The 12,173-nt window shown below is 42.2% G+C and overlaps 1 protein-coding gene across 1 annotated transcript in view; it reads left to right on the top strand.

The window, feature by feature from the left end:
• LOC126956755 (ubiquitin-conjugating enzyme E2 L3-like) overlaps positions 1-12,173 on the top strand; it is a 1,010,865-nt gene that overhangs the window by 434,103 nt on the left and 564,589 nt on the right. The gene's annotated exons all lie outside the window — the stretch shown is intronic.

Here is a 12,173-nt window from a genome sequence, read left to right as displayed (position 1 = left end):
TGGTACATTTTAAAAAGAGCTTGTGATTATAGTGTGTAGTTTATGGTGAGATTTGGCGGGCAGGAGGGTTAGCTCTGGTAGAAGCAAAAGTCAGCAGTCCCATCAGGATGAAGAGTGGTGATGGTTAACAGGCATGGAAAAGCACAAGGTTAGGAGAACGCAAAGGCAACAGATGGGAGGTGAGACTCATTACTTAAATGCCACAGACTCCTTAGAATGAAAATCTAGCCTTTATCTCCCTATGGCAAAAGATTGCTGGACTTTAAATCCTGATTTCACCCCTAGCCTTGTAACCATGGACAAGGGCTTCAGCCTTTCTCGGCTTCAGTAAAATGGAATTGATAATGTCTACCTCACAGAATTAACACAAGGATTAAATATAGCAACCGGTAAGCAAACACTGTGTTAGCTCTGATCTACCACACTGTAATGGGCTAGTTTTGCAGCTGGTGTCAGCTTTGTTAGTAGCCTTGGCCTTGTCCAACTGGTGACTATATTTGCATTTGTAGTCAACTAAAAATTCCTCCACACCTCTCAGAATTGCATTTGGCTGCATGCCATAGAAACCTGATTGTGGTGGCTTATCGTAATAGCTAAGAGATTTATTTTTCTCAAATCCAGAGATAGGCAGTCCAAGGCTGGTGCGGGGGTGTAAGAACTGGCATGAGGGACTAGGCTCTTTCTAGACCACTCTTGTCCTTAGCATGTGGCTTTCATCCTCAAGGTCACAAGATGTCTTAGTTTGGGTTCCCCCAGAAGGAGTTCCTGAGAAAAGGATTCACATGCAGGTAGTTTATTTGGGAAGTGATCCCAGGAAGGTAGGGAAACAGGGAAGTGAGACAGGCAAAGGAAGAAAGCGCACACAGGGTGTGTTAATGAGTGGGTTACTGCTGTGGGCAACTAGTGTTCAGTCCCACCGGGGACCTCAGGGAGCTCTTTCTGCCCCAGGTGTATGTAGCTCATGCCTCAGAGTTATCCCACCTCAAGGCCAAAGAGCTGGGATATTTGTCCCCCAACTACCATCTGTCATTAGTTAAAGGCCGCTCCCAAGGTCACTAACCCCCGGCACTTTCAGGCTGCAATCTACAGGCTCAGCATGATTCTGCAGCTAGCAAAAACCCTCAGGTAGAGAACAGGAGTTTTCAACAGGAAGCCTGTGGTAAATAGAATGGTGAGTGTCAACAAATGATGGGCAGAGCACTGACAGCACCTGCTACATAGGATGACTCTTTTACCTTCAGCATCGCGTCTACATTCCAGACAGGGAGAAGGGTAGAAGGTCAAAGGACAAAGGACACAGGACACAGCAGCTGAGTTTGTACCTTTTTATCGAGAAAGTGATAGCTTTCCCGAAGCCTCACCCAGCTTCTGCTGTGCAGCAGCCAGAACTAGGAGATGTGGCTACCTGCTGTACTGTAAGAAAGCCTGCGGAGAGGAGTGTGTGTATTTTTAACTGGACACATTGTCACAAAGTTTGGGCTTCTGTAATTAAGAAAGGAGGAAAAAGGGAGGTTGTGGGCAACAAGCAGTGTGTGACAAGGTCAGCTTCACATGAATGACAGGAGCAAAATGTGGTTCTGTGGTGGATAAAACTGCAAACCATGTTCCTTGAAGATGATCACATGCATGCACAAAACAAGAAAGTGCTAAGCTAAATCTTCAAGTCGTCATTTCTGTTGTCTCCAGTACACGTAGCTCAAACAGCAGACAGGGTATCAGATTCTGCTGGGACATAATTGGCTCTTCTTAACCTATTTGTTCATTAACAGGTATTTACTGACTACCTGCTATATGCCAAGTGTTTTTCCATGAGCCAGGGACTTCACAGTGACAGAGAGTGACTGGCAGTGTATATCTATTCACTGGGGTCAGAAAACCACCTTCAAAAAGGGCATTGTGCTGAGACCCAAATTATGAGGACCAAGACATTCAAAAGTTAGGAGGGGTACTCCAGGCAGAGGAAAGAGCAATGGCAAGGTCGGCCTGTTGGAGAAACAGAAGAAGTAGGCCTGTGTGTCTAGTGAAGGGAGACAGTCACAGAAGCAGGCAGGGGGGCAAAAATACAGTTAGAAGATTTCAAAGCTCCTTTTGGCTGGCCCGGGAAATGCATTTCTTAGAAGAAATGCTAGAAGTACCTAATTTGGAAAAGAAGATTTACATATTTGGTGGGGAAAGTTTGATCATTCAAGCATACTCTTAGTTTTTATTCCTAAAGTCATCGGCAGCTTAAAAAAAAAAAAATCGCACTGATTTCTTTTTTTTTTTTTTTTTTTTTTTTTTGATGGAGTCTTGCTCTGTCGCCCAGACTGGAGTGCAATGGCGCGATCTTGGCTTATTGCAACCTTGACCTCCCCAGTTCAAACGATCCTCCTGCCTCAGCCTCCTGGGTGGCTGGGACTATAGGTGCATACCACCACGCCCAGCTAATTTTTGTATTTTTAGCAGAGACAGGCTGGTCTCAAACTCCAGACCTCAAGTGATCCACCCGCCTCGGCCTCCCTAAGTGCTGAGATTATAGGCATGAGCCACTGCACCTGGCCCTAATTTTCTTTAAGGAATTAAACTCCTTCAGAGTCCCTTAAATTCCAATCATTTTCTTGAGTTTTCATGTTTTTGCTGGAACCTATTGATTAGGAAATATATATATGTAAATACACATATGTCACTCCATCTGCCTAGAGGATCTGAGGCTGCTGCCAGCATGCTTATTCTTCCTGACAGTTGGGAACACTCTGCCTCCAACTCAGCTATGCCGTAGGAAGGACTCAAGTGTCCTAAGTGATGATAAATCAGCCTTTAAGGGGCCTCATTCAGATAGAAGGCCACCCTCTGGGAAATAGTTTGTCCGTAAACAGAAGGGAGTTCATCAGAAGACACTCCCACTCATGTAGCAGTTTTTCATTGTGGATTTCAGTCTTTCAGAAACTGTAAGCAGACAATTGGACCATTCCTGAGGTCACTCTTCTAAAGCCCTTTCATCCTTTGAACACCTAAGCTCACGCATATTCATTTAATTTTTAGCAGATGTTTGTTGCACCCAAACTGGGAACACTAACCGCAAGCAAAACTAAACATGATCTCTGCTCTTTGGGGACTTACATCCTATGGGAAAGCAGATCCAATTCACATAGTGACATATGGAGTGTATAGTTTAAAACTGAGCAGTGTGCTAAAGGAAATTATTCTGTAGACGCCTAGAACAAAAGAGCTTCATCTAGGTCAGAAAAGAATTCCCTGAAGAGGCGATACTTATCGCAACAGGGATTATTTGAGAGCTTGTGTTCCTAGCCGTGAGCCCGAGCTATGGATTTAAGTCAGATCCTGCCTAGAAGGAATTTACAGACCCGTTGAGAAAATAAGATGTTCCTGTCATAAACCATCTGAAAGAGTCAGTGTATCAAGTGCTAAATGGATTAGCACTAGATAATAAGTACAGGAGGACTTAAAGATGAAAAGAGTATGTGAGCAGAGAATAGGCAATGCTTTATGGACTAGGTGAGATTTGAGCTAGACATGGAAGGATGAATTATTCATGGATGCAGAAGGAAAAGTGTTAATGGGATCATGGAAATCAGAAATCTTCAATGGTGCCCTGTTCTGTAAGCAGGAAAAATCTAATTCTTTGACGCTCCAAGATCTGTTCTGATCCTATCTTACCAAATTTATCTTTTGAAGATCCTCCCCACTCCCTTGCAAATACGTTAACGTATTCTACCTTTTCCATTAGAATTTTCTCTCCTTACCAATTTTTTAGCAACTTGACAGATGGCATAATATATTAGCACCTATTTTTGTAGCTTCTGTATCTTAGGGCACCTTTCATACAGAAAAGACAATGTTTGCTGCATTTAATGGAACAGAAGGAGTGAACTTATCCTGTGATCTATGACTATGTCCATCAGTTGATGTGAGAATTAAGAATGAAGGCTTGGGAGGTATGGCCACCCCTTCTCCATAGCACTCTTCCTTGGTGGCATTACCTACTTCCAAAGTTTTAAATGCCATCCTCACACTGATAACTCCCAAAGGTATATTGCAGCTCCAAATGTAGCCTTTCAGACTTGTAGATCTAATCCCTTCCTACTTGACATCTCCACTTGGCCAGACATCTCATGGCATCTCAAAATTAGAATGTCAAATATAGAATTCTTTATTCCTTTCCTTTATCACCCGTGCTGTCTTCTCTCAGTAAATGACACCATCATTTCGTTTGCTCAAGCAAAAGCATCATCTTTGACTCTATTTGCTTTACTCTCCACATCTGTTACGTCCCCAAGTCCTGTTGTCTCACTTCAAAAAACATACGCAATCTATCCATTTCTCCCTACCTCCACTGATATCATCCTAGCCCAAGACCCTGCCATCTCCCACATGTACCATTTGATGGTCCTTACTGAGCTTCCTGCTTCCACTTTTGTCCCCAGGTCATCCATTCCCCACACTGCCACCGGAATGAATTGTCAAAGTAATAAATCATGTCATGTCACAGTATTTATCCTCACTGAAAAAAAAATTCAGAAGAAAATCCATCCTCCTTGCCATGGCCTACAGGCTGCTAATAAGAACTGGCTCTCTCCTATGGGTTCAAACTCATTGCCCACCACTCTCCACCTCACCCATTATATCCCAGCCACCCTGGCCTCTTTGCTGTTCCTCTAAGACACACACTAAGTCTGCTCCCACCTTAAAACCTTTTTCAGGGCTGGGCATAGTGGCTCACACCTGTAATCCCAGCACTTTGGGAGGCCAAGGTGGGAGAATCACGAGGTCAAGAGATCGAGACCATCCTGGCCAACATGGTGAAACCCCATCTCTACTAAAAAATACAAAAGCTGGGCATGGTGGCATGCACCATGGACTTAGTAGTCCCAGCTACTAAGGAGGCTGAGGCAGGAGAATTGCCTGAACCCAGGAGGCGGAGGTTGCAGTGAGCGGAGATCGCGCCACTGCCCTCCAGCCTGGAGACAGAGCAAGACGCCATTTCAAAAAACAACAAAAACAAACCAAAAAACCCCACCTTTTTCATGCTGCCCGTCTGCCTAGAATGATCTTCCCCAGATGTTTCTGAGCATTCAGAATTCAGATCTCAGCTTACTTATCACCATTAGAGGCCTCCCTGACCATACTAAAGTAGGTGTTCCTAGGTTGGGGTTAGGATGAGGGTTTAATACCCTCTTTTTCTTTTTTCCTTTATTTTTATCATAGTATTTGTCAGTATTTGATATTAATTTTTTAATTTATTGTTTATTCTCTATTTCCCCCATCTAAAACATGAGCTCCATTAAAACAGAGACCTTACCTATCTTATATTCCCCGCAGCTAAAACAGAGCCTGGCACCAAGGTGGCAATCACTAAATACTTGTTGCATCATCAGATGTAGTGGATGGGTCAATACTGATAAATTACGTGACATTAAGGAAATCATTTAGCACCTAGGCTTCAATGTACCTTTTTACTTGATGAAGATGAAGGTAATCTACTTGGCTATTCTGGAACACAAAGGAAGTGGGTAAGAAAATAAAAGACTGAAGATTTTACCACTTTATTTTGAGAAAAATATTGGAATTTATGGGCAAGCCATTTGAAAATGGCAATGACAAGCTAATGGAGAAAGAAGTTCATTTATTTTCTTTCTGTTTTTTTTCTTTTTTTGTTTTTTGTTTGTTTGTTTTGTTTTTTTTTTTTTTTGAGACTGAGTCTTGCTCTGTCACCAGGCTGGAGTACAATGGTGCGATCTCAGCTCATTGCAACCTCCGCCTCCTGGGTTCAAGCGATTCGCCTGCCTCAGCCTCCCAAGTAGCTAAGATTACAGGCACATGCCACCACACCCAGCTAATGGTTTTTTGTTTTGTTTTGTTTTTGTTTGTTTGTTTGTATTTTAGTAGAGACGGGGTTTCATCACATTGGCCAAGATGGTCTCGATCTCCTGACCTTGTGATCCACCCACCTTGGCCTCCCAAAGTCCTGGGATTACAGAGGTAAGCCACTGTGTCCGGCCCTTTTTTTTTTTTTTTTTTTTTTTTGAGACAGAGTCTTACTCTCTCACCCAGGCTAGAGTGCAGTAGCATGATCTTGGCTCACTACAACCTCCTCCTCCCAGTTCAAGTGATTCTAGTGCCTCAGCCTCCCAAGTAGCTGGGATTACAGGAACCCACCACCACACCTCACTGATTTTTATATTTTTAGTAGAGACAGGGTTTCACCATGTTGGCCAGGCTGGACCTCAGTTGATCTCCCCACCTCAGCCTCCCAAAAAGCTGGGATTACAGGCATGAGTCACCATACCCGGCTTCATTTATTTTCTTATCCGTGAACCTCCTGGGGACTGAGTAAAGTGGAGAAAAATAAAATGTACCCATCTGCAATATAAAAATTTATAAATACAGCTTACATTAATTCAAATACAGTAACACTTTATCTGGCATCAATAGGTATTTTGCTAAATGTTTTGTTTTTTCAGATAGTTAATATTCCCATTGGAAGAAGACATTTTTCAATTTGAACATTTTAACAGAAGTAGTTTTCCAACGAATTTCAGTACAACCTTCTCTGGCAACATACTGAACAGAGCTGTTGTCAATAACTCGGTGACATCATTATAAACAATGTTATTATGTCTGGGTATAAAATAGTGAGAAGCTCTGCAATCATAGATATGTAAAACTGTTAGGCTTTCTAAGCTCTCTTACGTGTGTTGTATAGGTTTTCCTCTCCTCTCATTTATTTAATCAACAACTATTAATAGGGCACCTAGCACATGCCAGGCTGGTTGCTGACAGCTAAACCCAGAGTGATAAATGTGGTAGTCCCTGCCCTTCTGGAGGCCAGAATCTCCTGGGGAAGACATGTCATGATCAAGTAAGTATGAACGTTACAAGAGACTCAAATGTCTACCCAGGGTCTTGCAGAAGGTCTCTGCAAAGAAGCAGTCTTTTAGCTGATTGCTGTGAAGGAGATGCTCAGGGGAAGAATGTTCCAGGCAGATGTAAAAGCATGTACAAAGGCCGTAAAAGATAAAAGCCAAGGTGCAGGTGCATTTGAGCAGACAAAAGAAGACCAGCATGGCTTCCGATATTTCAGAGATGGCCAGAGCCAATTGCAGAGCCCCCTCATAAGTTGAGGCTAGGAATTTATCTTCATTCTAAGAACAAATTAAATGGTTTTAAAGAGAGGAGTGACATGATCAGTGTTACACTTCAAAATATGTGTTAGAAGAAGGCTAAATAACGAACCTTTACTTTCATATATATTTTTGGTTTAGATGAAGTTAAAGTAAGTGGTGCTTCAGTAACCCACCTTTCATAGACTATGGAACTAACAAGTGGTGCTCAAGGACATGGGAAAAGGGCAAAAATAAAAATGGGTATTCAGGTTAGGGGAATGCCAGTTTCAGAAAGGAACCTCATTATTGGAGTTCTGTTACATTACTGGACATGTAATATCCTCAATTAAATTCCACTCAACGTTGTCCAAGACACCTATATACATACTGGGAGATCTAAGGGGAAGATGGTTAGGGTGAAAGAAGTCGCACTGGGAATGGACACCTGAGTCCTAGGCTCACCTTAGCCACTACTAGTAGACTAAGATGATGCCCGGGGACCCTCACCTCTCTAGAATGCTGAAATGCATATACCTTATTAGCAGGTAGGAGGGTCGAAGGAGGACTCCCCCACTTGCTCACCAAGTGACCTTAGACAAGTTTTTATTACTTTTACCACTTCACTTATTTGTGAAAATCCTATCTCGTCAGGTTGTTGTGAGGGCTAAAATGCCAGGCTCAGAGAAAGCAATCAGTAAACATTAGGATCACTCTGTGATTGTATAGCTTACTATCTAGTGGCTCACACATTAGCACCAAGTCAGGAGAGAGTATTTGGAAATGAATGTTTCCTTAAGAGAAAAAGAGGCCCCTTGCAAATTAAGAATTCATGTTACATATTACATTTTTCTGTATCCTTTTGAGACTTGGTAACATTTTGGGAAACATCTTGCACCATCCATCTGCCCAACATTTGCTCTCTGGAATATCTTTCCTCTAACAGCTTGGCCAACTCCACTTTGAATGTGTTCAGTGCTGCTATCCCTGGTCTATTCTGAGCATGTTATTAACCTGAGCTTTCATGTATCAGTATACATTATGCTAAGAGCCAACTTCTTAAAAATTTCTGAGCATCAGTGCAGAAATAAGCTTGGGTGGTTTCTTTGTGGTCTCTTTGCAGCCCCCAGGGATATTAATGACAAGTCACATACCCTCTAAATTCTTATTATTTTTAAATAACTCAGTTCAGTTTTAAATTATAAATGTAATCCATGCACATTGTTTAAAAATATGAACAGTGTAGAAGGTTTTTAGGTTAAAAAAGAAACACTCTTTGCCTCCCACCTCCGGCTCCCTAGTTATACTACCCATATATTCAGTATTTTATGCTTCCTTCCAGGAATTTTCTCCCTCCCTTCCTTCCTTCCTTTCTATATATATGCTCCCTAACTGTCTTCATTTTACACAAATAATATACCATCTTTACTTCCCACCTCACTTCCTATATACATTCTATATAATTGTATTTTTATACAAATATGACTGTACTCCGCAGATCCTATATCTTGGACATTTTTACATACCAGTACCCATAGATCTGCCTCATTCTTTTGAGTCTTTTGAGTGACTTGCTGGCATTCTTGTAATGGAATGTACCCTTTAGCCAACCCCTCTTGATGGACATTTTGGATGTTTGTTTCCAATCTTTTGCTTTTACAAACATCTCTGGAGATATGTCACTGCACACTTGAAGGACTTTATCTGCAAGATAAGTTCTTCAAAGTTTCAGAACTCTGAAGAGCATCCTCCTATATGTTTGCCAAACCATGAACATATCACTGCTAATGTCAGCCTCCAAAAAGCTTCTTAGAAGGCTAGTGGCTGCCTTATTGGACAGCAAGGGAAAAATCAATACTGTAAAAGTTATTAATCTTTATTGTGAAGATTTGTGATAATATAACAAAGTGCTTAATGAATATCTGACATATCATAGTTGCCAAATAAATGGTAGCTATTAGTTATGTTGCCTTTATCCTTGTGAACAACCAGTCAAAATTTATCTTCAAGTCCTGAGGCTAAATGTAACTACAGTCAATGGATTGGTATAATATTAGTTAATTTTAGGTGGCACTTTATTTTAGGAAACTCAGCAATTAAGAGGAATGTCCAAATGGGACAAGAAAGTCCTTTTTACATGGTAAAGGGAAAACTACAAAACATTATGCTTCAATATTAGACATTTTCTCTGGCTAAGTCTCCAAGAAGTCTTCACATTTTCAACAAAATGAAATCAATTTGTAGCTGGTAGGTATTAGCCTGAGTATGTAAAGAAAAGTGATTGCCAACTTAAACTAAGTAATGTTAATTTTACTCTTAGCAAGTATCATGAGAACATTATTTGAAGGAATCCTGAGCTGGAGATAGTGTATTTGCATTCTGTTCATTCATTTAGTCAACAAATGTTTATTGAGCACCTGCTAGGTGCCAAGCAGGATTCCAGGTTACAGAGGATCCAGTATGAACCAAACCTATGTGGGGCCTGCAATCAAATAGCCATGTGACTTTGGAGAAGCCCCTTGCCCTACCTGGACTTTACTCTCCACATCTTTAAAATAAGCTGGCTGAACTACATTATCTCCAAAGATCCCCCCAGATGTATCATTTTTATGCCTCTCCTTAATGCATTCTTTTTTGGGTTTTTTTGGTGCGTTTTTTTGTTTGTTTGTTTGTTTTTGAGATGGAGTCTCCGTCAGTTGCCCAGGCTGGAGTGCAATGGTGTGATCTCAGCTCACTGAAACCTCTACCTCAGCCTCTTGAGTAGCTGGGATTACAGGCACCTGCCATCATACCCAGCTAATTTTTGTATTTTTATAGAGATGGGGTTTCACCATGTTGGCCAGGCTGGGCTCGAACTCCTGACCTCAGATGATTCACCTGTGTCGGCCTCCCAAAGTGCTGAGATTACAGGTGTGAGCCACCGCTCCGAGCCTCTTAATGCATTCTTAATGGTGATCTCAATCCAGTGCAGCACTGATTTATGTGCATGGCACATGAGGGTACCACAAAATTCTTCACAGGTGTACTGCCAAGTTCTGACCAATGGGTACTATGTTAATTTCCTTGAGCTACCATACCAAATTACCACAAAATTGATTGCTCAAGACAATAGAAATGTATTCTGTCACAGTTCTGGAGGCTGGACTTGAAATCAAGGCATTGACAGGGGTTATGTTCTCTCTGAAGGCTCCAGGGAAGGATCCTTTCTCACTTCTTCCTAGCTTCTGGTGTTGCTAACAATCCTTGGCATGTCTTGGCTTGTAGCTGGATTACTCCAGTCTCTGTCTTCATTGTCACATGGATGGTGTTCTCCCTGTGTGTCTGTGTCTCTGTTTTCTCTTATTATAAGAATGGACAGTCACTGGAGTAGGGTTCACCCTAATCCAGTATAACTTCACCTCAGCTAATTATACCTACAAAGATCCTATTTCTAAATAAAGTCACATTCTGAGGTTCAAAAGTAGGGTTCACCCTAATCCAGTATAACCTCACCTCAACTAATTATACCTACAAAGATCCTATTTCTAAATAAAGTCACATTCTGAGGTTCCAGATGGACATGAAATTTGGATAGGGGGACATTATTCAACTTAGTTTAGCTACTGTTTCTTTTGGCTTCTTACCAAGGATATGGACTATTCCAATAGTGTTCATCCGCAGACACTGTGCTGGGAAGGTCATGCTGCCTAGTGCAGAGAGGGATGGGTTTGAGGAAGAGGTAGGGAGTACATCTGAGCATCAAGGCTGGCAACAAAGGAGCGAGTGTGTTTAATGGAATCGGTCAGGCTGTGCCCTGCAGACATGTACATCACTACAAGCATGGTCAGGTTGAGTGCCCAGGATGTTCCAGGCAGTAAACAGCTCTGTGCAACAGCAACACTGTGTTTGGGATGACAGAGTAAAGAGTAAAATAATTGCGGAAGCTTTTCTAGACACTTGGAGACTTGTAAGATAGCGCCGTAGTCATGATTACTTTTGGTTGTCAATTTCTTTGATGGTCGTTTGAGTCATTTCATCCCTTCTAACTGAACACTAAAAATTCAGACATTTAAAAGGGTATCCCACATACTGGAAGGCTGATGGCTGAGCTGTGCAGAGCAAGTGTTAAGGACTCTAGCTCTGAAGGGGATTCCAGGGCGGAACCTCTGCTCTCCCATTTTATTGGCTATGTGTCTATGGAAATGTTCATTTCTTTCTCAAAGCTCAGGCTCCCTTGTCTATAAGTTGAAGATAGTAATAGAGCCTCCTCAATCATTATGTTAAGTAAAATAAGCCAGGCACAGAAAGACAAATTTTTCATGTTCTCACTTATTTGTGGAAGCCGAAAATTAAAACAATCGAACTCATGGAGATAGAGATTAGGAGGATGGGCCGGGGGTGGTGACTCACACCTGTACTCCCAGCACTTTGGAAGGCCAAAGTGGGCGGATCACTTGAGGCCAGGAGTTTGAGACCAGCCTGGCCAACGTAGCAAAACCATGTATCTGCTAAAAATACAAAAATGACCTGGGCGTGGTGGCATATGCCTGTAATTCCAGCTACTTGGGAGGCTGAGGCATGAGAATCACTTGAAACCAGGAGGGAGAGGTTGCAATGAGCCAAGATCATGCCACTGCACTCCAGCCTGGGCAACAGAGCAATGCCAGGTCTGTCCTACAGACCCTTGCTGATGGAAGAAATGAGTACTCAGACACAGGTATGCAGCATAAGAGCAACTAGGTGACTGCCTGGCTCTAGTGGCCAGAGAACAGTCCCGAGAAGCTGGAGCTGCTTGCTTTTATTCAATGTAGGCACAATGCCAAAAACCTGGAGCTAACACAACCTGTAGGTAATTAACATTTATTGTTCCCCTTTCAGGGAACATCTTGCATGGATGATCAAAGGTCAGTTCCTGGTCAACATAAGTAAACAAGTTTGATCAAGATAAATTCCCCTACACTCCTTTGTACCTACTCCTTGCCTTCTGCCTCAGGGTCAGAGAACAGCTGCCTTCAGCTATTCTCCCCTGAAGCTATGCAGAGCCTCCGACCTTTCAGAAGGCCTGCTCCTTTCCCCGTAGTTTCTCCCACCAGT

Source organism: Macaca thibetana, chromosome 6, assembly GCF_024542745.1.
Source record: "Macaca thibetana thibetana isolate TM-01 chromosome 6, ASM2454274v1, whole genome shotgun sequence".
In the NCBI taxonomy this organism is placed as follows: domain Eukaryota; kingdom Metazoa; phylum Chordata; class Mammalia; order Primates; family Cercopithecidae; genus Macaca; species Macaca thibetana.
Note: the sequence above shows the minus strand (reverse complement) of the source record. Positions and strands in the feature narration are given on the sequence as shown.